The sequence below is a fragment of the Chenopodium album genome, chromosome 6 (assembly GCF_948465745.1).
Source record: "Chenopodium album chromosome 6, dcCheAlbu1.1, whole genome shotgun sequence".
In the NCBI taxonomy this organism is placed as follows: Eukaryota; Viridiplantae; Streptophyta; class Magnoliopsida; order Caryophyllales; family Amaranthaceae; genus Chenopodium; species Chenopodium album.
Window position 1 is genome coordinate 23,014,945 of NC_137839.1, and position 27,074 is coordinate 23,042,018.

General features: G+C 42.5%; 1 protein-coding gene and 1 non-coding gene across 3 annotated transcripts in view; both read right to left on the reverse strand.

Annotated features, from left to right (window-relative positions):
• LOC145634751 (nudix hydrolase 3-like) overlaps positions 1–27,074 on the reverse strand; it is an 83,955-nt gene that overhangs the window by 24,799 nt on the left and 32,082 nt on the right. The window contains exon 22 of one of the 2 annotated variants that reach the window (XR_014113528.1): positions 25,012–25,034. The exons of the other annotated variant lie outside the window; for it this stretch is intronic. The gene's annotated coding sequence lies outside the window, so the exon portion shown is untranslated. Of the gene's footprint in view, positions 1–25,011; positions 25,035–27,074 lie in introns of those variants that run through there. 2 annotated transcript variants of the gene reach the window in all.
• Positions 2,141–2,247, reverse strand: LOC145637597 (small nucleolar RNA R71). The gene has a single exon (XR_014114364.1). It is a non-coding gene; the product is annotated as a small nucleolar RNA R71 (small nucleolar RNA).

The window sequence follows — 27,074 nt, forward strand, 5'->3', positions numbered from 1 at the left end:
TTGTTTAGGTTGTATAAATTGTATTTGATCGAGGGATAGACAATTGACGACGCGTTTATTCCCTTGTCAACATTAAAGCATAATAATAGCAAGATCCTAGGCATGATACTAACAAGATTAATAACAAACCCTAGCATGTCACTAAGCAATAAAAATCAAATCTTTAGCCCTAACATGATACTAACAATCATAAACATTAGGAAGAGAATAGGAAGCATCGTAGGAATCATATTTAATATTAAAATTACCCTAGACATGATACTAGGAATATCATAACAATAATGTAAACATGATTTCTACATCATAATATCAATTAAAACCAATAAAGTACTTACTTTGATGCCTCGTACCTCTTTCTAATAACAAAATACACACGTTAGTAACTTCAAGGAAAATAATAATCAAACAATTAAATTAAATAATTGAAATAGAGATTTGGGACCAAACCCTCAGAAATTAAACCTTTCACGTCTAGGGCGAAGGCAACTTCGAATATGGCTAGGTGTTTCTAGATCTTGCGAATGTGGAATTTTGTATTAAAACACAAAGTTTAGAAAGAATGAAAGAGATGGATGAGAGAGAGAATGCTAAAGAATGAATGATTGTTGATGAATGGTGAGAATTGGTGAATCTTGATGAATGAATGATTGCTGATGAATGAAAACGGGGTTTTTGATTCGATATTTATAAAAAAAACCCGCCAAAAAAGATAAATTAACAAAACATAGTCTGACGCTCAGGAAACAGAGCTGGCGCTAACCCTGGCTAGCTGGCGCCAGGCACCAACACTAGCGCCAGGCGCCAATGGCTAGCGCCAGGCGCCAGGCCTTGTTCTAGGCGCCAAGGCCTGGGGTCAGACGCCAAGCTTAATTTTAACGCGTTTTCGAAAATCCGATAAGTTTACCGTACTGGAGGATAAAATAATATAATTTCTTCGAAAATGCTATTTGATTTTGATTAAAACTCTGAAAAGTCAACAAAAGTCAATTTATCAATGCTAATTGAATTAGGAATGAAAAGAACCTTCTAGAAGAATCTAGAAGACTAAAACCATTCCTAATTCCATTAGGAATGATAAATCATATTAGGCCCTCCCCAAGATCATTGGGCCGCATATAAAGCTCAAACCGGGCCCAGTTTAGTAAATTGGCCATAACTTCCTCAATATTCATCGGAATTGGGCTTATAATATATCGTTGGAAAGGTCTTTGCAAGGCCCATCCAACTACACTACTATTGGACCCATATCATGGACCAACCAAACTGGATTGGCTGTTTTCTTAAAAATAAGTTTTCAAAAACAGAGAGAAGAAAAAAGAAAATAAAACTTTCCGCAACACTAGACTTTCCACACTTTCACTTCATTCGATTATGATTCGACGTGAAAGGTACTCATCACTGGGTTTGGTTTTGGGGAGACACAAATGGGTGTCTACACCCTGTCAAAATTTGGCGCCGTTGCCGGGGAAACGGTTTTTATTTTTATTTTTGATTATTTTTGTAGTCTAGGTTATTTTCTTTTGGTCTTAGAGAACGTTAGTTCTTTGAGGAAAATCTCACATTTGCTTCTAGTTTTTTGTTTATGCCCAGGTGTTCTAGATCAGGGTACATCCCATTCGATCCTGAGATCGAACGTTCCTTCCATAGACAGAAAAATCTCTACAAGCAAATCCTGGCGGATTCTGGTGATAATAATAATCATCGAGACCCTCCAACTGGTTCTAGCGATTCAAAGGTATCATCAGATCTAGAATAAGAGATGACGGCTCCAAAGAAGCTTAGTGATTACTCACCACCAAAGCTTACAGATTTTCCACATCTCACTCCTACTCCGGCTCTTGATGGGGTACAATTTGAAATTAAACCCCAATTTATAACGATGATAAAGAGGAAGTAATTCAGTGGAGCTAAGGGTGAAGACCCAAATCTTCACATTGCCGACTATTGTCAATATTGCAATACCATCAGGCAAGCCGGGGTCACTCAAGAACAAATCAGGGAGATTATTTTTCCCTTTTCTTTAACTGGAAAAGCTAAATTGTGGTTTAATGGCTTAAATAGAACTGCACTTGGTATAACTGACTGGGAAACTCTGGTTTTGAATTTTTATAATAAGTATTATCCTGCAGAGAGAACAGCCGTACTACGGAGTGCGATTCAGAACTTTGCCCAAGAAGCCAATGAATCTTTATATGAGGCTTGGGAGAGGTTCAAGGACCTACAAAGAGAATGCCCCCACCATAATTTAGCACAATGGCAGTTAATCCAAGCCTTTTACAATGGCATTGGAAATTCTTCCAGAATAATTTTAGATTCTGCAGCTAGTGGGAGATTTATGAATCTTGATGTTGATGATGCAGGTCAGGTTATTGAAGATATGGCGATACATAATTCCCAATATGGGAATCCTAGAGGTTTTTGTAACAAGGGGAAGCATAGTGTTGACTCTGTATCCTTTTTGCAAGCTCAATTGACCTTTATCTGCCAAAAATTAGATAATCTTAGCACTGCTAATGTAGCTAATGTTTTTGCAATTAATAATAATTCTAATGAGGCTTTCTGTGAAAATTGTGGTATTATAGGTCATTGGGAACAAGATTGCAGGAGTTCCGTGGAGTAAGTTAATGCCTTTCAAGCTTATAGGCAGAATAACCCATACTCCAACACCTACAATCCTGGGTATCAGAATCATCCGTACCTTTCCTACCGGAGTACTAATGTTCAAAATCCACCACCACAAGAACCACATGCGCCACAACAACAGCAGCAGAAATATTACCATCCCAATGCTGGCCAGAAGAACCAACCACAACAACCCTCATCATCTTCCGACCCTTCTCTGGTGGAAATTAGAGCGATGTTGGTTAATATGCAGAAGCGCATGGAGAGTAGAGATGCGACAATTGATTCAATTCTAGCGCACAATAAAATTGTAGATAATCAAATTGCGCAACTTTCCGCTACTCTACAAGCCCGCTAACAGGGAGCTCTGTCGGCACAGCCAATCAGGCCTACAGATCAAGCCTATGCAATTACTCTAAGGAGTGGTTCAAATTATGAAGGGCCCTTTATGCCCAGAGTTGATGAACCTGATTTATTAAATAATGCTAATCTTGATTCCGTTAAACCAAAAAATGTAGTTAATAGCCCTGCAGGGCTAAAGGATAGTACTAACATATCTAATTCTACATTGCAGGGTACGACTCCAGAGAAGGTGGATACTCCAGACAAGAGCAACAATGCTCCAAAGCCAATTATCAAACTTCCATTCCCCAATCGTCACTTGAAGACAAATTTGGATAAGCAGTTTGGTAAGTTTCTAGAGATGGTAAAAGATTTAAAGGTAACAGTTCCCTTAACTGAATTAATCACACAAATTCCTTCATATGCAAAATTTATGAAAGAAATATTGACAAGGAAAAGGTCTATTAGTGAGGTAGAGACAGTAGCTTTCACTACAGAGTGTAGTGTCGTACTTCAAATAAGTCTCCACCTAAATTAAAAGATCCGGGTAGTTTTTCTATCCCTTATTGTTTAGGGTAATTTTACCCCGCCACGTGGTCCAATCAGAAGATGACACGTGTCATCCCCAGGATGGCCCAAAGGGGACCTATCCCTGCTTGACACGTGTCACTCCAGAAACCTAGGAGGAATGGCGGCCTTCAGGCCCAAATCCCGAGAAAGCCGCAATGCGGCGCAGCCCACCAATGATTAGGGTTCAGTGACCTAATCAGAGGCGCAAATCCCGAGGACCTTATAAATAGGGAGATTCTCCTCTTTTGGAGGACACGTTTTACCATTTATTACAAAATGTCCCTATGATAGAGACATCTGAGCTTGGAATCCGAGCAGATACCCACCTAGATTTCCGCACCTTTTTTCTCTCCCTTCAAGTTACTAACTTGTTCGTCGGAGGCGGAGCACCACCCAACCGGTGTCTCCGTTTGTTTTGTAGATACAGGCCGCCCCGGATCAGTCTTCGTGTTGTAACTCTCCCGAGGGACAAAAACACCCAAAACATTTGGCGCCGTCTGTGGGGAGAGTACCTCGAAGATGGTTCAAGAGTATGTACCACCTCCTAACCTTCTGGGCGATGACCCGGAAGTCTTTACAAACCAGGAGGATGAAGATCCTCAGGTCGAAACCTATACAGCCGATGATGGCTCTCTAATAACCAAGCGCATCCGACCCAGAGAGACTCTGGAGCGGGGTGCCTCCCAGGCGGGTGCAAATCGACCCCCTGGACCGCCGGAAGGGGAAACCCATACGGCAGCTGGATCAGCACCTGTCACGCGAGACAAACTCATGAGATTCATGACAAGTTTCAAGGGTGAAATTAAAGAACTGATCACTGTGGGGAATAATTTCAAGCGTTAACCCCTAGCTTGAACCCTAATGTGATCATACACTAAAGTACGGTGGCGTCCAAAAGGGAAGAAGATAGAGCAAAAGAGTCGCCAACAAGTTTTTTAGGAACTTGTAAACCGTTCACGAGGTGAAGGTTACACCCCTTAACGGTCCAAGAGATCGTCAACTCCATAAGGTCTAGAACCAAATAAGGGTTCGGGGATGAAGGTACAAATCCAACCTAAAAGAGATTGAACCTGCCCTAATAATAGGCCTCTACTTTATTCTGATCGTACTCATGTGCGCTTTCTGACTAACATGCAATCAATAGGATTAACCCTAAACCTGTTTATCTATGTTGGTTGAATATTAATGCACAAATACATCTATTATTGGCGATCACTTAAAATTATAATCATATTAACCCTAAACAAGATTATAAATTATCTTATTAAGCGTGATTACAAGTACCAATTCCCTTTAAACATGCATAAAAGATGTGATCAAGCAATAAAAATAAATAATGTATCAAGCAACATAATAAATAATCATAATCAATCATTATAATAGTCATAATAATAATCATAAATAAAATAATCATAATAATAATAATCATAATAATAATAATAATAATAATAATAATAATAATAATAATAATAATAATAATAATAATAATAATAATAATAATAATAATAATAATAATAATAATAATAATAATAATAATAATAATAATAATAATAATAATAATATTCATAATCATCATAAATTATAACAATTATAATCATAATCATGTTCATGTTAATATTAAAGCATAATAATAATAATAGCAAGATCCTAGGCAAGATACTAACAAGATTAATAACAAACTCTAGCATGTCACTAAGCAATAAAAATCAAATCTTTAACCCTAACATGATACTAACAATCATAAATATTAGGAAGAACATAGGAAGCATCGCAACAATCATATTTAATATTAAAGTTACCTTAGACATGATACTAGGAATATCATAATAACAATCTAAACATGATTTCTACATCATAATATCAATTAAAACCATTAGATTACTTACTTTGATGCTTCGTAACTCTTTCTAATGACAAAATACACATGTTAGTAACTTCAAGGAAAAAAATAATCAAAACAATTAAATTAAATAATTGAAAGAGAGATTTGGGACCAAACCCTCAGAAATTAAACCTTTCACGTCTAGGGCAAAAGCAACTTTGAATCTGGCTAGGAGTTTCTAGATCTAATGAATGCTTAATTTTGTATTTGAAAAGACTAGTTTAGAAAAAGGGAGAAAAAGAGATGAATGAAGGATTAAGAGAGAATTAAAGAATTAATGATTGCGAATGAAAACTGATTGTAGGTGAATGAAAACGGAGTTTTTACGTCGTTGTTTATAGAGAAAATCATCCAAAAAGATAAAATTAACAAAGCAGAGTATTGGCGCAACTGAAACAGAGCTGGCGCCAGGCACCAACACTAGCGCCAAGCGCCAAGGCTGGTGCCAGGCGCCAGGCCTAGCTCTTGGCGCCAATGCCTAGAGTCAGGCGCCAGGCCTGTTTTTGATGCGCTTTCTCAAATCATATGAGTTTTGTCGTACAGGATGATAAAATCGTATATTTTCCTCAAAAATGCTATTTGATTTTAATTAAAACTCTGAAAAGTCAACAAAAGTCAATTTATCAATGCTAATTGAATTAGGAATGAAAAGAACCTTCTAGAAGAATCTAGAAAACTAAAACCATTCCTAATTGCATTAGGAAGGATAAATCATATTAGGCCCCCCTCTAGATCATTGGGCCGCATATAAGGCTCAAACCGGGCCCAGTTTAGTAAATTGGCCATAACTTCCTGAATATTCATCGGAATTGGGCTTATAATATATCGTTGGAAAGGTCTTTACAATCCCCATCCAAATACACTACTATTGGACCCCTATCATGGACCAACCAAACTGGATTGGCTGTTTTCTTAAGATAAGTTTTCAAAAACAGAGAGAAGAGAAAAGAAATTAAAAATATCCGCAACACTAGACCTTCTACACTTTCACTTCATTCGATTGTGATTCGGCGTGAAAGGTACTCATCACCGGGTTTGGTTTTGGGGAGACACAAATGGGTGTCTACAATCACTAAGAGCCGGGCTGGCCCAAGTAGGGGTCAGACGGTCAAGAAGACTCCTCCGGAAAAGGGAAAGTCAGTCAGAGATCGACAGCCCACTCCTCATCCAAAGGAGAAGGCAGCCGAGACCATTGATTGGTCCAAAACTCTTCTTCCTAAGAGGAATACCAACAATACCCTCCGGACTCAGCAGCTGGTGGGAAGTAAAAAATCAAATCTTGATGCCCGAGAAATCATCAACCGGAAGAGAAATCAACAGTTGTCTGAGTCGGCTTCTACGTCGAATTTTCCAGACAGCTTCAACAATACTTCTGCAGGGAATGCACTTTCCTTGCATGAGAGTCAGACAGGTGGTAATACCGTCCACTCTGGCCCTCAGATGATCGGGACTACACCATATGTACCTTCTCAGGTCTACGGTCAGTACCCACCTTACTATATGCAGTCGACTCTCTTCGGAGGTTTAGGCGGCATATCACAATGTCCAGCCACTGGACTGGCAGCTCCGTCTGCTTCGCCTGGGTGAAAAACCTTCTGCGTTCACCAAGGAGATAACTGAGGCGGCACAGCCGTCGAAGGTTAAGAAATGTATTGGTTGGTACCTATGATGGTACCACCAACCCGGAAGATCACCTCATGGCTTACACCAACCTCATGTACTTACAAGGGTTGGATGATGCCACTTGGTGTCGATGCTTCCCGGCTACATTGAAGGGCATTCCCCAACAATGGTTTGGCAATTTTCCAGCCGGGTCTATTGATAGTTTCAGGAAGCTTGCCTTCCTGTTTGCTTCCAACTTCTCAATGAACATCCCTGCTAAGAAAACTAGCTTGGACTTGAGCACCATTAAGCAGGGGAAGAGAGAAGGGCTGCGCTCCTATGTCAGGCGGTTCAATCTGATTAGAATTCAGATTCAAGGACTGTTTGATGAGGTAGCTTTTACAGACTTTTTCAAAGGTCTGAGAGACGGTTCGACTTTTAAGTTCGACCTAGTCAGAAAAGGAGCTTTCACTTTACAGGCGACCCTGAGGGAGGCGAAAAGCTATATTCAAGCAACCGACCTCTGCACGCTTGGTAATCAGTCGGACTCCAAAAAGTCTGACAAATAGAAAGACAGCCGGCCTGCTCAGCCGACCAAAAAGAAAGAAGAGAGCAAGAAGAGAAAAGAAGTCTGGGCGGTTAGTGATTCTGACCAGCCGTCCCAGAAGAAGAAGAAAGAATTTAAACCGAACGTCCCTAAGTACGAGTTTAACAAGGACTGCAATTCCATCCTCATGGAAATTAAGGATCGGCTGTCCCTAGAGAAGCCGAATCCAATGAAAAGCTCCATTCAATCAAGGAACAAAAACAAATTCTGCCAATACCATGAGGAAGTTGTCCATGACACCAACGACTGCTTCAGCCTTCAACGGGCGTTGGACCGTCTGGCTGACAAGGGGATGTTAAAGTCCTACATTTCTAAGTCCCCAGCCGGGGCAAAGATGAAGAGAAAGGGACAGTCCTCCAAGACTACCCCCCAGCCTGCTAGTAGCTCGGATACCGACAAGGAGCCGGTCTACACAATAGCAGGCGGGTTCTCATGTGGTGGCCCTACCATCCGGGGCACCAACAACCATCTTCGAAAGATGGACAAATATGATGATGAGCAGGCATCTACAAGCTCCTCCTTCCTAGACATTCTGATCACTGAGAAGGACAGGGGCAGCGTCCGCCGTTCGCATGATGACCCGGTCGTCATTGAATGTAAGGTAGTCAACCAGCTGGTTGGACGAATCCTTATTGACACCGGCAGCTCATCAGACATCATCAGCCTCCGGTGCCTGCAAAAGCTGAAATACAATGACAGCAGCATGCATTCGGTTACCCACCCCTTGGTTTGTTTTGGGGTGGAATGGTTTACCTAGTCGGTAGGGTTGATCTACCAATCCGGCTGGGTGAGAAATGAAAAGGGCGATACCTGGTCGTCAAGTTCTTGGTCGTTGAGGAGCAGGCCGCTTACAACATTATTTTGGGCCGGCCAACCCTCAACGAAGACAAGGCGATAATCATCCCGTCTCTCATGCTCATCAAGTATGAGAGCGATGACGGCTCTGTTGGTTCCTTGAACGGGGATCAGAAGACGGCCCGGGAGTGGTATCTCTCAGCCGTCAAAGATACTATGGCCCTAGACGGCCAAGAACCAATAAACCTTGACAATGTCAAGGATGCCGACCCAGTACCAGCCCTACCAGCAGCCGGGAAGAAAAGAAAGGCACCTATGCTGGTGGAGGTGAAGAAAGAGAAAAAATAGCAATCACTGACCGGTGAACGGTAAGACGAGCTCCATCCCCAACCGGCTGGTGAACATATTTATATACCTCTGGACAACAGCCGTCCAAAGCGTACTTTGAAGGTTGGGATGGTTGCTTTTGCTAAGTTGGGTGCAGACTTGCACCTTCTGCTGAAAGAATTCAAAGACATTTTTGCCTTTGAAGTGGAAGAGATGCCAGGCGTCAGCCCGGATCTTGTCGTCCACAAACTCGCCGTGGACTCTAAAAAGATGCCCATCCGGCAAAAGAAAAGAAAACACGGCGAGGAAAGAAGTCAGGCGGCAACTGCCGAAGTTAAAAAGTTGTTGGACGCTAGGTTCATTCGGCCATGTAATTTCCCCGACTGGGTGGCGAATGTTGTGCTTGTAAAGAAGTCGAATGGTACCTGGCGCATGTGTGTTGATTACACAGACCTCAACAAAGCGTGTCCAAAGGACAGTTACCTGCTTCCAAAGATTGACAGTCTGGTCGATTCTACAGCCGGTCACGCCTTGATGAGCTTTATAGATGCCCATTCTGGCTTCCATCAGATACCCCTCTGGAAAAAAGATCAAGAGAAGACGGCCTTCGTCACTGATTTGGGGTTATTATGTTATAATGTGATGTCGTTTGGCTTGAATAATGCGCCTGCCACTTTCCAACGAATGATTAATACCGTCTTCATTGATCAAATTGATGACATGATAGTCAAATCCAAGCAATAGGCAGATCACCTTGTTGATCTCCGAGAAACATTCACCACCCTCAGGCGGCATAAGGTCATGTTAAACCCAAAGAAATGCGTCTTTGGTGTTGAGTCTGAGAAGTTTCTCAGATTCCTAATTGATCAAAGGGGGATAGAGGCTAACCCCGAAAAGATACAGGCGGTGATTGACAGAGGTCACCCCGTTCTGTCAAGGAAGTTCAGAGACTCACTGGTTGCCTGGCCGCCTTGGGGAGGTTCCTCAGCCGATCAGGCGAAAAATGTCTTTATTTTTTCCAAGCAATCTGGAAGAAGACCAGGTTTGAATGGTGAGACGATGATGAGACGGCATTCCAGAAGTTAAAAGAGCACTTGCATTCTCTACCTAGGCTGGTCAGTCCTTTTCCTAGGGAGACGTTGTACATGTATTTAGCCGTCTCAGATCATGCTCTCAGTGTCGTTCTCCTTGCTGAGCGAGACGGCGTTCAGCTCCCGGTTTACTTCATTAGCCATGTTCTAAAAAATGCTGAACTCCGGTACCCCATGGTTGAAAATTTTGGCCTTGCTTTGTATATGGCATTCAAAAAGCTGAAGCCTTACTTTCTGGCACATCCGGTGGTGATTTACACCGACCAGCCACTCAAGCGGCCAATGTCCACCTTGGAGTCATCCGAAAGAATGTTGAAATGGGCTATTGAAATGCAAAGTCTTGAAATCACTTACGAACCAAGAAAGGCAGTGAAAGGTCAGGCGTTTGCCGACTTCATTTTCGAAATGACCCGTCCAGTGGCTTCGGATAATCTTGATCAGGTTTGGAAAGTGTATGTAGACGGGAGCTGTACAAAGAGCGGCTGTGGTGCAGTTGTAATCTACAAGTCTCTTAAAGGGGACAGATATAAGTATGCACTACGTTTCAAGTTCCAGGCCTCTAATAATGACGCGGAATATGAAGCCCTGCTAGTCGGTATCCGTATGTGCAAGGCGGCAGGGACCATGAAAATTGACGCCAACTCTGATTCACAATTGGTCGTTAGCAAGTATGAGGGAAAATATGAGGCAACTCATCCGGCTATGATCAAATACCTTCAGGCAGTCAAAGAAGAGGCTGGGGCACTTGAGGAATTTCGTCTGAATCAAGTGCCTAGGTCGGACAACAACCAGGCGGATGCACTGTCAAAACTGGCATCTTCCGCCTGCCATGATACGCCTCGGCCAGTCTTCTGGGAAGTTCTTGAAAAAAGAAGCATTTATGAAGATCCCGTAGGAATTCTGGACCGAAGCTCTACCTGGATGGATGGCATCCGGGCCTATCTTTCAGATGGTACACTTCCTTATTCTCCACATGAGGCAGTCGTCCTAAAGAAGCGAGCTGCAAGCTTCGAGTTGAGAAACGGAGAACTCTTCAAGGCGGGGTTTCTGAAGCCTCTGTTGAAGTGTGTTACCCCAGAAAAGGGGAAGGAAGTTCTCAAAGACTTGCACTCGGGATTCTGCGCCTCCCACATAGGCGGCAGGTCCCTAGCCGTCAGAGCTAAACGACATTATTTTTGGCCCACTCTTGAGGCAGACGCCAAGTAGCTGGTGAAGAAATGTGACAAGTGCCAAAAATTTGGCAAACTCATTCACCGTCCGGCTACTGATCTGACGGCCATCCACAACCCAATCCCGTTTGCAAAATTGAGCATGGACATTTTAGGTCCTTACACTCCTGCTCCAGGCGGAAAGCGCTACATCTTGGTGGCTGTGGATTATTTCACCAAGTTGGTGGAGGCTGAGGCGGTTAAGAACATCAATACCTCAGACGTAATTTCGTTCATCTGGAAGAACATTATCACCCGGTATGGGATACCTATATCTATGGTGTTCGATAATGATCCTCAATTTGAGACGCCTCAGCTCAAAACTTGGTGGGAGATCAAGGGATCTCAAGCTGTTTTGCATCAGTCGGTCGACCCTAAGCAAACGGCCAAGTTAAAGCCTTCAACAAACTAATCTCAGACGACATTAAGAAGAAAATTGAAAGAGCCGATGGCTTGTGGGGCAGAAGAGTTAATCCATGTCCTATGGGCCATCCGGACAACGGCAAAGGGGGCAACCGGTGAAACCCCATTTCTCATGGTTTATGGTGCTGAAGCCGTCTTCTCCATTGAGCATTACGAACCGACTCTCAGAGTCATGCTATATGATGAAGAGGCAAACTGGGAAGCAATGCTCCTGGCATTGGATTCACTCCCAGAGCGTAAGGGCAATGCCGCCTTGCGTCATGAGATTTACCGTCTGAGACTGACCAGAGCTTACAAATAGAGAGTACACAAGCGTCCCTTGAAATTTGACGACTTAGTGTTACGGAAAATGGAGGCAACCGGTAGGGCCAATGAGTTGGGAAAGCTAACTCCAAATTGGGAAGGTCCCTACCGAATTTATGAAGAAGTGAGAGACGGCACCTACCGCCTGGAAACTCCAGACGGCAGACGCCTGCCTAGAACTTGGAATGTAGACAATTTGAAAACGTACTACTTCTGAGAGTGTAAATTTTTTGTAAACAGTGAGTCAATTAATGAGAATTCAGACTTTGTTTGCAAAATTGTTTTGTTGTTTTTTTATTATCCGCCTGGGTAATACTCAGACGGATTCTTCATTTACCTAAGTAAGTTTGATACTTAGTAAAGGTTACATTTGTTTGACCGCCTGGGTAATACTCAGATGGATCCTTTGTTTATTTAACTAAGTTTGATACTTGGTATGATTTAATAATTGCCTGTCCGTCTGGGTAATACCCAGACGAGCCTTTTTGTTTAACCAACTAAGTTCGACACTTAGTGTAAATTCAATGTTGTAATAACGCTCGGCCAATGCTCCGATTAAAAACTAAGCACAAAAACGCTTAGTGGCTATACAACCGGTCCTAAACAAGACCAAAGGCTAAAACGGCCGGATGGTTGCTTATTTTATAAAACCGCCTGTCCCAACATGGACAAAGGCGTCCAGCGACACCCCTCTGGGTGCAATCGTCGCAGAGAACATACTATTTGTCAGTTCTACGTACCTATGCAGAAGGCAAAAATTGAACGACCGAATTGGTCAACTCATAGCCGTCTGACCAGAATGATCTGTGAAGAACGATCAAGTAACCGAATACCGGATGCCCCGAGGCATCAGTCGGTCACCGGCTGAAGTTCTCACTTAGGTTATTTATTCCAAAGTTGCACTTTCTATCCCAATAGGGGCAACAGAGTTGTGCGATGGCTATGCAACCTCTACTAAGACGGAGAAAAACCGTTTGGTTAGTGGCTGGAACGCCTGTTGGTGTACGGCTGTGCATTTGGTTTGGGGCAATCACTACTGTGATTGATTACTTACGAACGTATCATGATCTTTGCAGCATCAGACGTTCCCAAGTCAATCAACCAACTCAATTTGAAACCAACCACACAGCCGTCCAGGGGCAAGGACAGCCGGCTTTTAATAAGTTAGGCAAAAAATCGCCGCTTGCTTTTCATAAGTTAGGCAAAAATCAGGCATATACGCACAAATGAATAAATTGAAATCCAAACATAAATGCAAAATGATCAAAACCGACTCAGTCGGTGCATTCATAAAAATTTCACCCAACCAAACGGTTGTAGTGGATCAAATGTTAACCGGACCCCGTCCGGGAGAAGATAGAAATTGTTGATTACTTGTCTCCTCAGCCGGTAAATACAAGGATACTCAGTACGCAGGCCGAAAAAGAAAGTTTTTGGCATACTGCCGCAGATTAAAGAAAAAATAAAAAAGAAGAGTTGGCATACTGCCGCTGAAAATCACTTATGGCCCACAGGTGACTCCTCCTGGTCCTTCTCTTCCTCATCATCTGAGGGAATCTCATGCGCTTCTCCAAGACCAGGTAGCTCAGGCGCGGGAAGTTCAGTGTAGGCGTTGGCCTAGGTGTCGAAGGACTCAGGCTCTGGCTCACCTTTCTCTCTCAAGTACACCACGTCCTCGGCGTACCTGTGAGCCAGTGCCCAGATGTCATAATCCTTGTCTAGGTACAAGGCAGCCCAAGCGATCTTCATGTGGGCGTCGTTGTCAGCATCGCTTTCAGCAACCAGGCGGTTTTGCTCCGCCTCCAGAGTTGCTGCAAAGTTTATCTGAGCTTGGGCAGCCTCCTTCTCCAGCTTCTCAACCTTGGCTTTCAGGTTAGTGTTCTCTTCAGAAACACCTTGGAGTGTGCCAAGGTCCGCTTAGGCCTTCTTGAGCGCCTCTTCAGCCTTCTTGAGGCCCTCATCTGCCTTTTTCTGGGCCTCCTCCGCCTTCTTCTGAGTCGTCTCAGCGTCGCTCACCCGCTGGTTGGCCGTCTTCAGATCCGTCTCCAGCTGCTGGATTTTCGACGCCTGTGTCATTGTGATTGCTTTAGTTTCAAGTTCGTTTGCGATAGTGGAGTATAAAGCAACATTATCAGCGTCTGTGGCGGACTTATTGGCCCTTTTTACCTCTTCCCATTTGCGGGAATAAGGACGCTTGAGCCCGTCTACCCGCAGCAGAGCCTGCAAAAGCAAATCAAGTTAGTATTGCAGGTGGAGTAAAGCACTTAGAAAAAGTTGTTAAGTATCTTACCTCAGCCAGAAGGGACAGGATTCGTTCTTGTCCTTCCTGCTCACCGCCTCCAGCATGGCCTTAGCATGCTTCTGGACGTCTGGCCAGCGGGGAGATTGATCTGCACCATAATCAATAGGTGATGAGTGTGAAATTAAGGCAGCACCTATCTGTTGCCGACCGTCTGAGGATGACGTCTGCTGGGAGTGGGATTTCACTCCCAAAGGCCACCCCAGCTCAAGCAGGGATTCAAATGGGTTCTTACCTTCAGAGCAAGCCAAGCGGGATCCGCTTGCAGTAGTGGTGAACCCCCCGGTTGCTGATAGGGGGTTGACGAGGTCGAGGCACAGACTGCCGCCTATCCTCTCATTTCTCCCCCCTATCCGCATCTGAGTGTTCCCGGCTGAGGCGCCAGGAGTTAGGGCGGAGCTAGATTTTTTGGTCTTGTTGGGAGTGGAGGCAGATTCTTCCCTGGCCCGTTTGAGATCTTTCTCAAACGTCTTCCCTACCTCTCCTCCCTGTGAAAATAACCAAGTTAAAGTCAACATCCGGAAAAAGTAAACTTTGAGGTCAACCTAAGAAAGAGTCAAGCGTTTTTTACCTTGGCCCTGACTGCGGCCGCCTGTTTTTCCGCAAGCTCCTTGCGGATGGTTGCAGAGGACCGCTTGGGTGTCTTCTCAGTCTGCAACATGCTTAAACCTTCTTCTGCAAAAAGAAAAAGATTGGTCAATATATCATCAATCAATTCTGATACAAAAGTACCACAGGCGGATGTGAACTCAGGCGCATACGTTTGGTAAACATGTTTCCTAGCCCGCAGGCGGCTAAGAAACACTCGTCTCTGAACCAGGCGCTCTTAGGGATCCAATTCTTGGGGACTTTTATTTTCTCCCCGGTTGACAAGGTCGCGTCTGTGAGGCCGAAAAAGTCCGCCTTAATTATTTTGTCGAAGTCCTCATCTAGGATCCGGGGAAGACAACACTTCCGGCCCATCAGATCGGGCTTCTCATTATATTGGTGGAACTCGTAGTTCTCCCGCCTGCTGGGAGTCGACAGCAGGTAGAACCTGTGCTTCCAGCCGTCAAATTTGGAGACCTTGTCTAAGGTCATCATGTATTGGGGATATGTGGTTAAAGTGTACCACGCCCTCCAGCCGCCTGGGCTTCGGCTAAGATAATGCATCTTAGCAAAAGCTTCCCAGCCGGGATGGAGCCCCTAGAGTTCATAGGCGGCAACATACCCTAAGATGTTTGCCCAAGAATTGGGGGTAAGTTGCCAGACTCCGAGGCCGTAGCCTCTCAGGATTGCCTTCACCGCCCGGTGAATGGGAAAGCGAAGACCGGCCTTGAACGCCGCCTCATAACAGCCGAAGTAGTTGTTGGCGTTCTGTTGATCGTCTTCCCAGGCGATGGTGCCGTCCTCAGGCGGCACTCTTATTTTGTACCCGTCTCCTAACGGGTGCATTTGTTTAAATCTCTTTAAGTTATGCTCCATGTGACTCCTGTCTTTGGCTGGGACGTGGATTTTGAAGGGGTCGTCCTTCTCACTCCACTTCTTCCTCTCCTCCTCCTTACTGTCTTCAAGCGGTGGCAAGTCGTCACTGCTCTTAGAAGTGAAGGTGGAGCTGTCGCTCTCCGTCTCCTCCTCATTTTGTTGCAAAGGAGCTGAGACGGCTTCATCGCCGTCTTGGTCGCATTCTTCCAAAAAGGAATCTGCGGGAGTTGAAGGGGCACGCGGAGGGGATCTCTCCAGAGCCGTCTGGTTTCTCTGACTAGACGCTTCTCCCTCAGGCGTTTAACCGCCTGAGCCTACGTTTCTGTAGTCCGGATCGGGGGCCGTCTGCATAGTCCGAGCCATTGTGTCCTGCACAGACACATAAATGGTCGGAATCCAAGCAAAAGGGTGGTCCCAACACCCCGAGACGGCACTCCTAGTCCTAGACTCGGCCGTCTTTGGTGACCGGCTGGACTCTAACCTAGGTTGTGCCGTGTGTGTTGGTGATGCATCCATTTATTGCAAGAAATATGTACAAGCGGTGAAACAAGAAAAATAGATGAGAGAAGCAGAGACGGTACCTTTAGATTTGATATCTAAAGATAGACGGGTCCGGCAAGGTTGACGAAGAACGAGTTTTCTTGCTTGCGCTTGACTCAAACGGATGACTTCTGCTCTCTAAAAGTTGTCTCTCTTGAAGATTTTTGTAAACGTACCAAATTATGAGGGTAAACGGCTATATATAAAGGGTAAATGTGGGGGCATTCCCGTAATTTGCTCGGAAGGTGAACGGTTACTCTTTGGCGGTAAAATTACCACCAACCTGAGCGTGACGCGTGTCAAAGATGCCACGTGGCGTGCCATGTCACATCTGTGAGGGGAAAATGTTTAGGGTAATTTTACCCCGCCATGTGGTCCAATTAGAGGATGACACGTGTCATCCCCAGGATGGCCTAAAGTGGACCTATCCCTGCTTGACATGTGTCACTCCAGAAACCTAGGAGGAATGGCGGCCTTCAGGACCAAATCCCGAGAAAGCCGCAATGCGGTGCAGCCCACCAATGATTAGGGTTCAGTGACCTAATCAGGGGCGCAAATCCGGAGGACCCTATAAATAGGGAGATTCTCCTCTTTTGGAGGACACGTTTTACCATTTATTACAAACTGTCCCTGTGATAGAGACATCTGAGCTTGGAATCCGAGCAGATACCCACCTAGATTTCCGCACCTTTTTTCTTTCCCTTCAAGTTACTAACTTGTTCGTCGGAGGCGGAGCACCACCCAACCGGTGTCTCCGTTTGTTTTGCAGGTACAGGCCGCCCCGGATCAGTCTTCGTGTTGTAACTCTCCCGAGTGACAAAAGCACCCAAAACACTTATCATATAGGCAATCTAATGATTGATAATGCATTGTGTGATTTGGGTGCTAGCGTTAGTGTCATGCCATTATCTGTGTGTTCCAAGTTGAATATGGATAAATTAAAAGCTACCAATATTACTCTACAGATGGCCGACCGTTCTTTCAAATACCCCTTAGGTGTTTTAGAGGATGTCCCCGTTAGAGTAGGTAAATTTTTTATACCTGTTGATTTTGTTGTTCTTGATATGGCTGAGGATATGCAAACCCCAATTATTTTGGGTAGACCATTCCTTAACACTGTAGGAGCAATCATAGATGTGAGAAGTGGTAAGTTAACACTATCAGTAGGGGACGATAAAATTGTTTTCAATCTTAATAATACCCCTAAAAGCCCCATGACTGAGGAGAAATGTTTTAGTGTTAATGTGGTTGAGAATTATTCTAACAAGCCCCAAGCTCTTGAAAAAGATCCCTTGGAGGCGGTATCTTGTGTTGCATCCTTTTCAGATGAGATAGACAAATGGCAAAAGGAAGTCGATGCAAATGAAAGAGCCCTCTACACTGTTGGTCTTGGTTTTGAGGACGAAAAGGTGGAATCAATCAAACAAGTTGTGCGATTTGAGCCTACAGTAAGTATTCCGCCAGATTGAGTTGCAAGTGTTGAATGCAATGACAATTTGAAGCAACGCTCGATCAAAGAAGGATATTTAGTGCGTAGCATTGAAGACCTCCCAGTCCAAGCCAAGGAGGATCCACCAAACAAAGTGAATTGGCATCCCACAGGGTATGTCAGGAAGCCGCGTTGCAGCCGAAACACTGCTAGACTTGGTGAGAAACCGCCCGATCAAGCGTTAGGACAAGGATCCTAATTGTTGTGCGGGACCTAGATAAACCAGCGCTTTGCGGGAGGCAACCCGTATTTTTAATACTTTTTAGATTAGTTTTTCTTTCTTTTTTCTTATGAGAGGAGAGATGAGGGAATTTAATGAGTTTTATGAGTGCTTATACAGGATTGAAGGAACAGAGTTAGCAAAATTATGGAGAAAAGAAGAAAATAAAAATTCGACAATTTAGCCTCGGGCCCGACCGGGCGAAGCTTGCCCGATCGGGCGCGAGAGCAAGGCTTCAAACTCAAGTAATTTCACCCGATCGGGCGATGGGCCCGACCGGGCGCGAAACTCGTCATATACGGACATATTTTTCTGCCCGATCGGGCGACTCTTGCCCGACCGGGCACGAGAAGAGGTGAAAATTCGAGCGTTAGATCGCCCGACCGGGCAAAGGGCGCCCGACCGGCCGCGAGAATCAAGGCAAATCGGGCATTTAGATCGCCCGATTGGGCGAATGCCGCTCGACCGGGCGCGAGAGCAGAACTGATTTTAAAACTCAGATCGCCCGACCGGGCCAGCTGCCGTCCGACCGGGCACGACGCACCCGACTCCTTTCTTCTTTTTTTTTCTTCGTCTCTTTCTCCTTTCACTCACCTCCTCCATAACTTTCTCTCTCTAAAACTTAAATTCTCTCTACCTTCTCTCTAAGATTTCTTCTCCAATTCTCACCCAAATTCAAAACTTTTTACATATTATTAATCCCCTCTTCATCCTCTACATTTCCATATAAAAATTTTCAGATTTTATTCAAATAAGTTTTCATACCCATTTCTACCATGGCTTCAAAGAGGGCTCGGTCTATTTTCGGTAGGAGCTCCAGTTCGAGGGAGGAATACGACCCGGATTTGCAACTCCCGTACTGGCCGACGATCCGTATTGCTAGCTGAGAGCAAAAGGAGCGGCTAGAACACTTAATCGGGCGTGAGGTAATTCCTTCTCGGTGGTTACACCGCCCTACTTTAGAATCATTTGGTTTGTATGATTTTGTAAAACGATTTTTAAATGACATTGGCATGAGAAAATTTGTTGATATGCACTATCCTACATACCGAGAACTAACTTGTGAATTCTTGTCTTCTTTACAAGTTGTAAGTAGTAGAAATGGGCCGAATTTAATTTTTAGGTTGAACAATAGGAATATTAGTTTAACTTATGTAGAATTTTGTAAATTATTTGAATTAAATTCTGATTTGCCTCACCAATGGCATGCTGAATACAAAATGGATGATATTTATAGTGCTTTGACTAGTTTGTCGGCGCCTAACGCCCAACATGCTAGTGCTAAACCAATCCATCACCCCGTTCCTAAAGTATGGCAAAGATTTGCTGGTGTTAGCTTTTTAGGTAGGAACGAGCCCCATAACTGTCAGACCAATGAACTTGCTGTTATTGGCCATTATGTGTTCGGATTCGGGAAGCTTAACATAGCTAGGTATATCATCCATCACTTAGCTAGGCATGCTACGGCTAGTAACACCGCTACTACCCCCATCCGTCTAGGTGGCCTTATCACTAGGATAGCTATTAAGAAGGTCGGTTTTGTAGAGGCTAGACCCCACCAGATGACCAACTGTGGACCTGACACCTACATGACCACTAGGTACCTAGAGGAGTTGGGTTGGGTACGATCGGATGGTGAGCAGACACCCCACTGGTGTATTAGGACTGGGACTGAGCAGCCTTTGCCCATCTTTCCCCTACCTAGTCCTGACTTGACCGCCTTTCCCCCAGGGCAACCGTCCTACACATATGACCTTTTAGTTGCCAACGCTAGGGGGCAAGCACCACCACCACCAGTTCCACCACCCAGCCTCAGCCTCAGCCCGAGGTGGTGTTTTCTCCACCTCGCATGTCTCACTCCGTCCCTCATGTTGACTCTGACCCAGTTTGGGACCTTCAGAGTATAGGTCAGGCCTTAGGATGGTAGGCTCCATAGACCAGAGGTTAGGGTACCTAGAGAGGAACCAGGGTAGAGCTCTCTACCCTATGTACGATGATTATGCTCGTCGGGGCAATATTCTCGACGACGCTATTCACCCTGACTGGTTTCAGCCTCCACCCCAAGGATACGATAGGGATCCCACTGCCCATGGCATTTACACTGACTATTCTTCCTTCCATGGGTACGGCCAGGACATTCCTTTCGGGGGACCGGCGGGAGGGAGTTTTCATGTTGATTATTTTGGTGGTAGCTCTTCTGGTGCAGGTGGTGCAGGTGGCAGTGGAGGTGCAGGCTTCAGCTCCATGGATGAGGATGATCAGGATTAGCTATGCTGGGCTAGTTTCCGAGCCAGTGAGGACATTGTCTGATTCTGGCTTGGGGGAGATTTTGGATTTGGTATATTTCTTTTTCTCTTTTCTTTTATTTTTGGTGTGTTTTCTTAGGTTAGATTTATTGCTTTCTAGGTTAGTTTTATTGCTTTCTTATATATGAAAAATATAAAAAAAATTAAAAAAAAAATCCAAAATACGTTCCAATGAATTGTAAATCGTGCTTCCTTGTGCCCCTTACTTGAGAAAATTGTTTTGATTCTTGGTATTTGATGATAAGCATTGTGGATGAGTTGATCATCATTTGATGTTTGATTACCTTGAAATCTTAACATGCGTCAATTTTGTCCAACTGCTTGACTAGTTGATTTGGTTAGGAATGTGTGTTAGTTCCTTGTATGTCAATGAATTTGAGTATTGATTTGCAACTATAAGTAATGTTTATATGATTCATTATTATGCACATTGAGGAGGACGAAGGCATTTGTTCTTTTAGGTAGCCTCCAGATGATTGTAGATACATTTGTTCCCTTCTTGCTACCCATGTTGTTGCCTTGACTTTTTGTTGTTTGTTAGCCACATTGCAAGCCTATTTTGCTCCATTGGTTACTAGTCCCAAGCTTCCCTTGGGGGAGCTATTAGTGAGTGAGGTGATGGAGTTTGTAGTGTGCTTATTATTTGCACAATCTGGGTGGGTTTTTGAGAAGTTGTTTTGTTTTTTACCATATTTATTTTTGATGAGTTTGAAAGTTATATTTTCTTGAAAAAATAAAGCATGATGTTATGAAAAAAAAGGTGAAAAAATAAGTGAACTTCAAAAGAAAAAAAAAAACAAAAAGAAAGAAAAAGTGTTCAATGTTCAAATATTCTAGTTGGAGGTTGATCAAAAGAAAATAAAAATTTGAGCTTCAATGAAAAATTCAAGTTTGGAAATAAAGTTTGTTTATTCACTCCACTTCGTCATTATTATATTTTTATGAGTGAAATTGTAAGTGTTGGGATTGTTTATTATGATTGGAGTATGTTTGGTTGATGTTGGAGTTGGTTATGTAGGAGATGTTGATCATTATTTATTTTGATCATGGGCTTGACTAGGATTTGCTCCCTTAAGCATAGCTTTTCTCTCACTTGTTCCCAAATGATTCCTACCCTTTACCCTAGCCTAACATTACAAGCTTTAAAGACCTTCCGACCTTTGTGCATAGAATTGTATGAATGTGAAAGTGTTGTTTATCAATGCAAGTTATGATTTGACGTATTCCGAGTCGACTAGTAGGTTGAGCGTTCATTGTTTTATACACACGAGAGTGTGAGTTGGGAGGGCATTGTTCACATAAAGGGTTGGTTGGAGAACGATCGAGTACATCTTTTACTTGCCACATAAATGGGAGTTGAGTGTGTGAGCACTAGTCTTGAATTCTATATGCTCTTGTGGTTTGCTCTATTTGACAATTGTTAGGGAAGATTGGTAGTTAGATGGATTTGATTGGTTGATTTTGAAGCATGTTTATTTGATTTACCCTGGATCGCTTGTGCTTGATTTTTACTTTTGGGGTGAAGCATATTTATTGATTCATTGATGAGATCTTTGCTTAGGGACAAGCAAAGGTTTGGCTTGGGGGAGTTTGATGTGTCTATTTTATATAGTATTTTACCCACGTCTCTTGGTCATAATTAGTAGTGTTTTTGGCTCTTTAGAGCCGCTTTTATTACTAATTGGTGTTTTCTAGTGTTTTCGTAAATTTGGTTGACTTTTGAAGGGATTTACACTTTTGGAGTATTTTCCCGAGATATTTTGGAGCAATCACGAACATTGGAGAAGCACAACCAGATTTTATAGCCCAGGGCCGGTTAGAGCCATCGAACCGCTAATTAAGGGCTCGGTATAGGTGATACCGGGGCATTTGGACCGAGTATTCAAGACCGGAAGAGGAAACCTAGATTGGCCCAAAAATTTGGAGCCCAATCGTAGTCCAGTTAGTGGCCCAAGAGGCTGGCGCCCGGAGGCGCGCCTAGCCGGGCGGGAGAAGCAAAGGTCGGCTCCCGGTGACGCGCCCGGCCGGGCGCGAGAGTTTACCTGAAGAGCAAAAAGGCGCGCCCGATCGGGCGCGTGTAAATATTAGGAGTTAATTTTGTCGTTTAAGTTTGTTATAGTTTAGGATTTGTACGGAGTATAAATACTCCTCCGTAATACGATTTTAGGATCTCTCTCTCTCTCTCTCTTTCTCTCTCTCTCTTACTCTTTCTTGACTCTCTTAATTGTTTTCTTAGATTTTCTTTCTCTTAAACCTTTGTTCTTAATCTACTCTTAATTCCATATTTATTTTGGTAACGATTTCTCTTCTCTTAATCTTAGTTGTTTATTTCATTCCTTTAATCATGTCTTGCTTTATTGCTTTAATTAGTTTAGTTTCTATTATGTGTGAGTAGTTTTCTTTCTAGGGTTTATGGGGATCCATAAATAATATGAAGGGGTAATTTTTTGTTGTTGATTATCAATGCTAGATTAATTTCCTATTGATTGATTTAATGCTCTATGACTAGATTAGGCCTGATCTTTTATGCATGAGTTTGACAATATTGATTCGAGATTCGACAGATGAGAATTGATGTTTAGGTCTAGTTTCAATAGGCAGGTTAATTTATAAATGGTTAGGTCAAGATTCGAAAGATGAGATTTAATACTGGTAAATTAATTGTGTGATTATAATACGTAGCGAAAGCCCTTTATAATCTGATTAATGTAAGCATTGATGAATGATTATTATATTCTACCCTGGAATATTATTTGTTGGTGAACCTATGCCCTAGATCCTTTTATATATTATTTTCTCCTTATTCTTAATCTCCGTAGTTTAGTTTATTATTCAAATATAAATATTGGTTACCTCATAATCTAGATTATATTAGTTAATTAGAAATAGAAAGATCCGTTTCTCTGTGGATTCGACCCTACTTCCCTATCTACATTAGTTAGAGGATTTAGGAATTACTTTTTTATTAGGGGATACGACTTTACCCGGTCAAGTACTCTCATCCTTCTTCAATTCTCCTTTTGAGACTGCATACAACCCTGAATCCATATTACCAAGAACCAGAGAATTTTTCTTGGAGTGATCCTGGATTAAACACTTGTCATGTGTAAAGATAATATCACAATCCATGTCTCTACAGATTCTATGTGTAGAAATCAGATTAAAATGCAACTCAGGAACATGCAGAACATCTTTAAGCACAATTCCATTCTCAAATGTAACTGTTCCTATATGCTTTACCTCTACCTTTTTTCCATTAGCAACAGTTATTGAGCTTGGATATTTGTTAAACACTTCATATGAATCAAATAAACTCAAATTTTATCATATGTGATCCGTTGCTCCACTATCGATAATCCATTTTGAATTTAGACAAGTAATTAAGCAATTACCTGCCATATTAGCCATTCCACTGAACTGCTTGGAACTCTCTTGTTTGCCCTGCTGCAACAGACTCACCAGCTTCTCATACTGTTCTTTTGTGAAATAATTGTTGCAGTTTTCTTCATCTGATTCTTCACCAAAAGCTACAGCAACAACTTTCTTCCCTTTATACTTGTTATACCCTGGCTTAGCAGGATAACCATGCAGCTTCTAGCACTTATCAACTGTGTGATTATTCAACTTGCAGTGATCACAAAACAAAGGTGGTCAAACGGAAGACCTGATGTAACCTCCTCTTCTTTCTTCTGTTACTGCAAAAGCCATACTGGACTGCTTAACAGGAGCTTCAGTGATTTGCTTCTATCTCTCATCCTGAATCAACAAATTATAAGCAATTGACATATTAGGCAATGGATTCATCATCAAGATATTTGTTCTCACTCCAGCATGCTTAGTGTCAAGCTTCATAAGAAACTGGATCAACCTCTCATCTTGTTGAAACTTCAGAAATTTCTGAGTTAAGTTGCAGATGCATCTGGTGCAATTACAAGTAGGAATAGGATTTGCTGCACTAATTTGGTCCCAAATTCCCTTAATCTTGGTGAAAAATACAGCAATTGAATCTGAACCTTGTTTTAACTGACTCAAGGTTTGCTGTAGTGAATAAATCTTTTGCCCAGAAACAACAGAATATCTATCCTCAAGATCCTTCCAGATCTCAGATGCAGTAGAAAAGAAGATCACACTCTTCGCCAAAGTATTATCCAGAGATCTCAAAATATATGAAATAATCATGTTGTTGCACCTACTCCATGCATTAAACAAAGGATCTGATTCACCTGGTTTTGGCAAGATACCATCAATGAAAGCCATCTTGTTCTTCATAGAAAGAGCTAATACCATTCCTCTCTTCCAATCTTGATAGTTTTCTCCATTAAACTTCTCTAAAACAAGTGAAACAGTTAGATTTTCAAGGATGAATGTAGTAAACTGATCTAGGATCTTGAGTTGGATTCTGAATACTTGAATGATTTTCTTGTCCAGCCATTTACTTAGCAAATTGAACTCAGAAAACTCGAGATTATCAACAAAAATGTACCAAATTAATCGAAAGAAATATGAAAATCTGATGAAAGATCAGATCAAAAATCTGGAAAAATTAATGAAACGGTAATGTTCTTAGTATACAATGTATGATTGAATGAAAATTTGCGGAAAAATTTAGCAGGATCTCAAGATCTCTGCTCTGATACCATGAAGACATTTTGAATATGATGAAAAATATATAGAGAGCAAAATCAGATTTTTATTTCATTCATTGAGAGAAAATATGAACTGTATTACAAGTTGTATTCTATTACAAGTATTTATACAAAATATCTAAAAATATCTTGTAACAAACTATTTTGAGATAAGGAATCTAATAACAGAATTATGTTACACCAAAATCTAGAAGAAACTAGAAACTTCTAGAAACTAAGCTTAGCTGCAGGCTTAGTGTTCAGCTCATTTATTGCTTCAACTTTCCTCGAGCTTCCTTTACTTGTGCAGCCTCACATTCTGTCATAACAGAATCAGTAACCTGATCAGTATGATAATCGATAATATCTCAATTTGCTTGCTAAGCATCTTACAGTTTGGTGATTGAATGTTAACTTCATCCTACAATTTTGGTTATATTATTTTGACATAGACTACTTGGCTAGTGGTCGATTGACAAGAAAGGTTAGATTGAAAAAGGTAAGCTCAAATATTTTCTGTAAAAACAAACAAAGTATAAATTAATTCAAAACAAATTTTGTTGTTTAACTTACTCCAAATGTAGTGCATGTTACAATGGTATTTCCTGGCATGAATATGACATCGCATTGTCTCTTTGAATGGTACAGTTGACAAAAGATCCATATAACGAAAAAATTCTTACAATAAAAAAACAACTAAAACCGCGAACTAAGTGACAGGAAAACCAAATAAACAAAAAGCTACATCATAAAACATCTTCTTTCGCAGGACACTGTAAGAGTCGTCTGTAGTTGACGAATCTCGCTTACGTTTGCAACCTACCTTAATCCTGCAAAATAAGAAACGGTTAGAAACACGCATTCTGCTACTTGATTTCCGTAAGCCTAGAGATGGATAACGACGTAAAGAAGCTGGATGATTCGATGATAGGGACCGCACTGAAAACCGACCATCCCAAGCGGGATTAAAAATCAAATGAGGCAAGCCAACTGGGTGACTAATCTGGACCGACGGATAGGAAAACTCTGAAGCTATGGGATCATCTAGGAGGGGAGGATCTTGTTGTATAGGAGCTAGATCATCTGTCATCAAGGTATTTGGGGAAACATCTTGATGACTCAAGGAAGGAGATTCCTTGCATTGAAAAGGGGCCTCTGCTTCCCAAGATTCGTGACCTTGGAGGGCCTCCGCCAAGATAGGTTTTGATACCCGAACAACTCGGATAGAAATAAAAGAAAAACAAGCAGAATTATAAAACCGAAGCTCTCTGCCCGAAGCAATATTCCCCAAAGTTTCCGTCGGAATCATCATACAAGACTTACGATTCCGAGAATTAACAAACTTGTGATGACGCTTCTCATCCATAACCGATTCATCTAAATCATTATTATGTGACGCTAACGGAAAGGATCCAGTAGACGGACAAGTTGGGGATTCACCTAAACACCCCACATTTTGAGTCGGTTGCGCCATGCCGTGTAAAGGGTCAATCTCCATGGGAACCGAAAGAGAGCCGTCCAAAGAAGCACAAGAAGAATTTTCCTTATTCTTCTTAGAGGAAGCAACATCACCAACATCCAAACTCCTTTTCACCTTAGCCCCCGAGTGTAGCAGATTGGGTTTGCACACGGAAGAAATAGCCTTAACTTCACACTTAGGCTCTTGGCTCGGGAGTGAACTCATACCACAATTTTTAGTACCTCTACCACAATCCCCTGAAATTTTCGATAGAACCAAAATTCTAACACGATCCAGTTCTCGCGAAATTTCCCGATTAGAAGGATCTAACCGAGAAGCAAGTGACAAGTCATCATAGGCCTGAGATAAACATCCCAACTTTGATGCAGCAACAGCTCGCCGAAATAAACCTTTAATATTATTGCCATCAAACTCAAGCACTAGAGAACAAAGTTGTGTAGCTTGAGAGAAGTGGTTACTTCGAAGAGCACAGGCAGCCATATTCAAATTTAAGGAAAAGGCAAGGTCCAAGTACAAGGAATTCCCGTCACTAGAAAGGGGCACAACAAAATAGAGGACTTTAACAGCCATATGATATTGCAAATAAGCATTTTCAAAGTCTTGTTGACGGAAATAATTATTACCCGTTTCTTTTAGAGATTGACATAACGGAAGAACTCCATCAGGACTTCCAATTCCCATAAGAACATTAGCAATCGAATCATGGCTATCCTTATCATTTAAGTGAAAGGACAACAACTTTGATTTAACCAATCCAAAATCCATCTAGATACTAGGCGTTTACACTGCAATCGCACTCCACACCTAATGAAACCAACACACACCAAATTCACAAGGCCCAACCACAATAAGGCTCCTCAAGGTCAAAGAAACCCAACT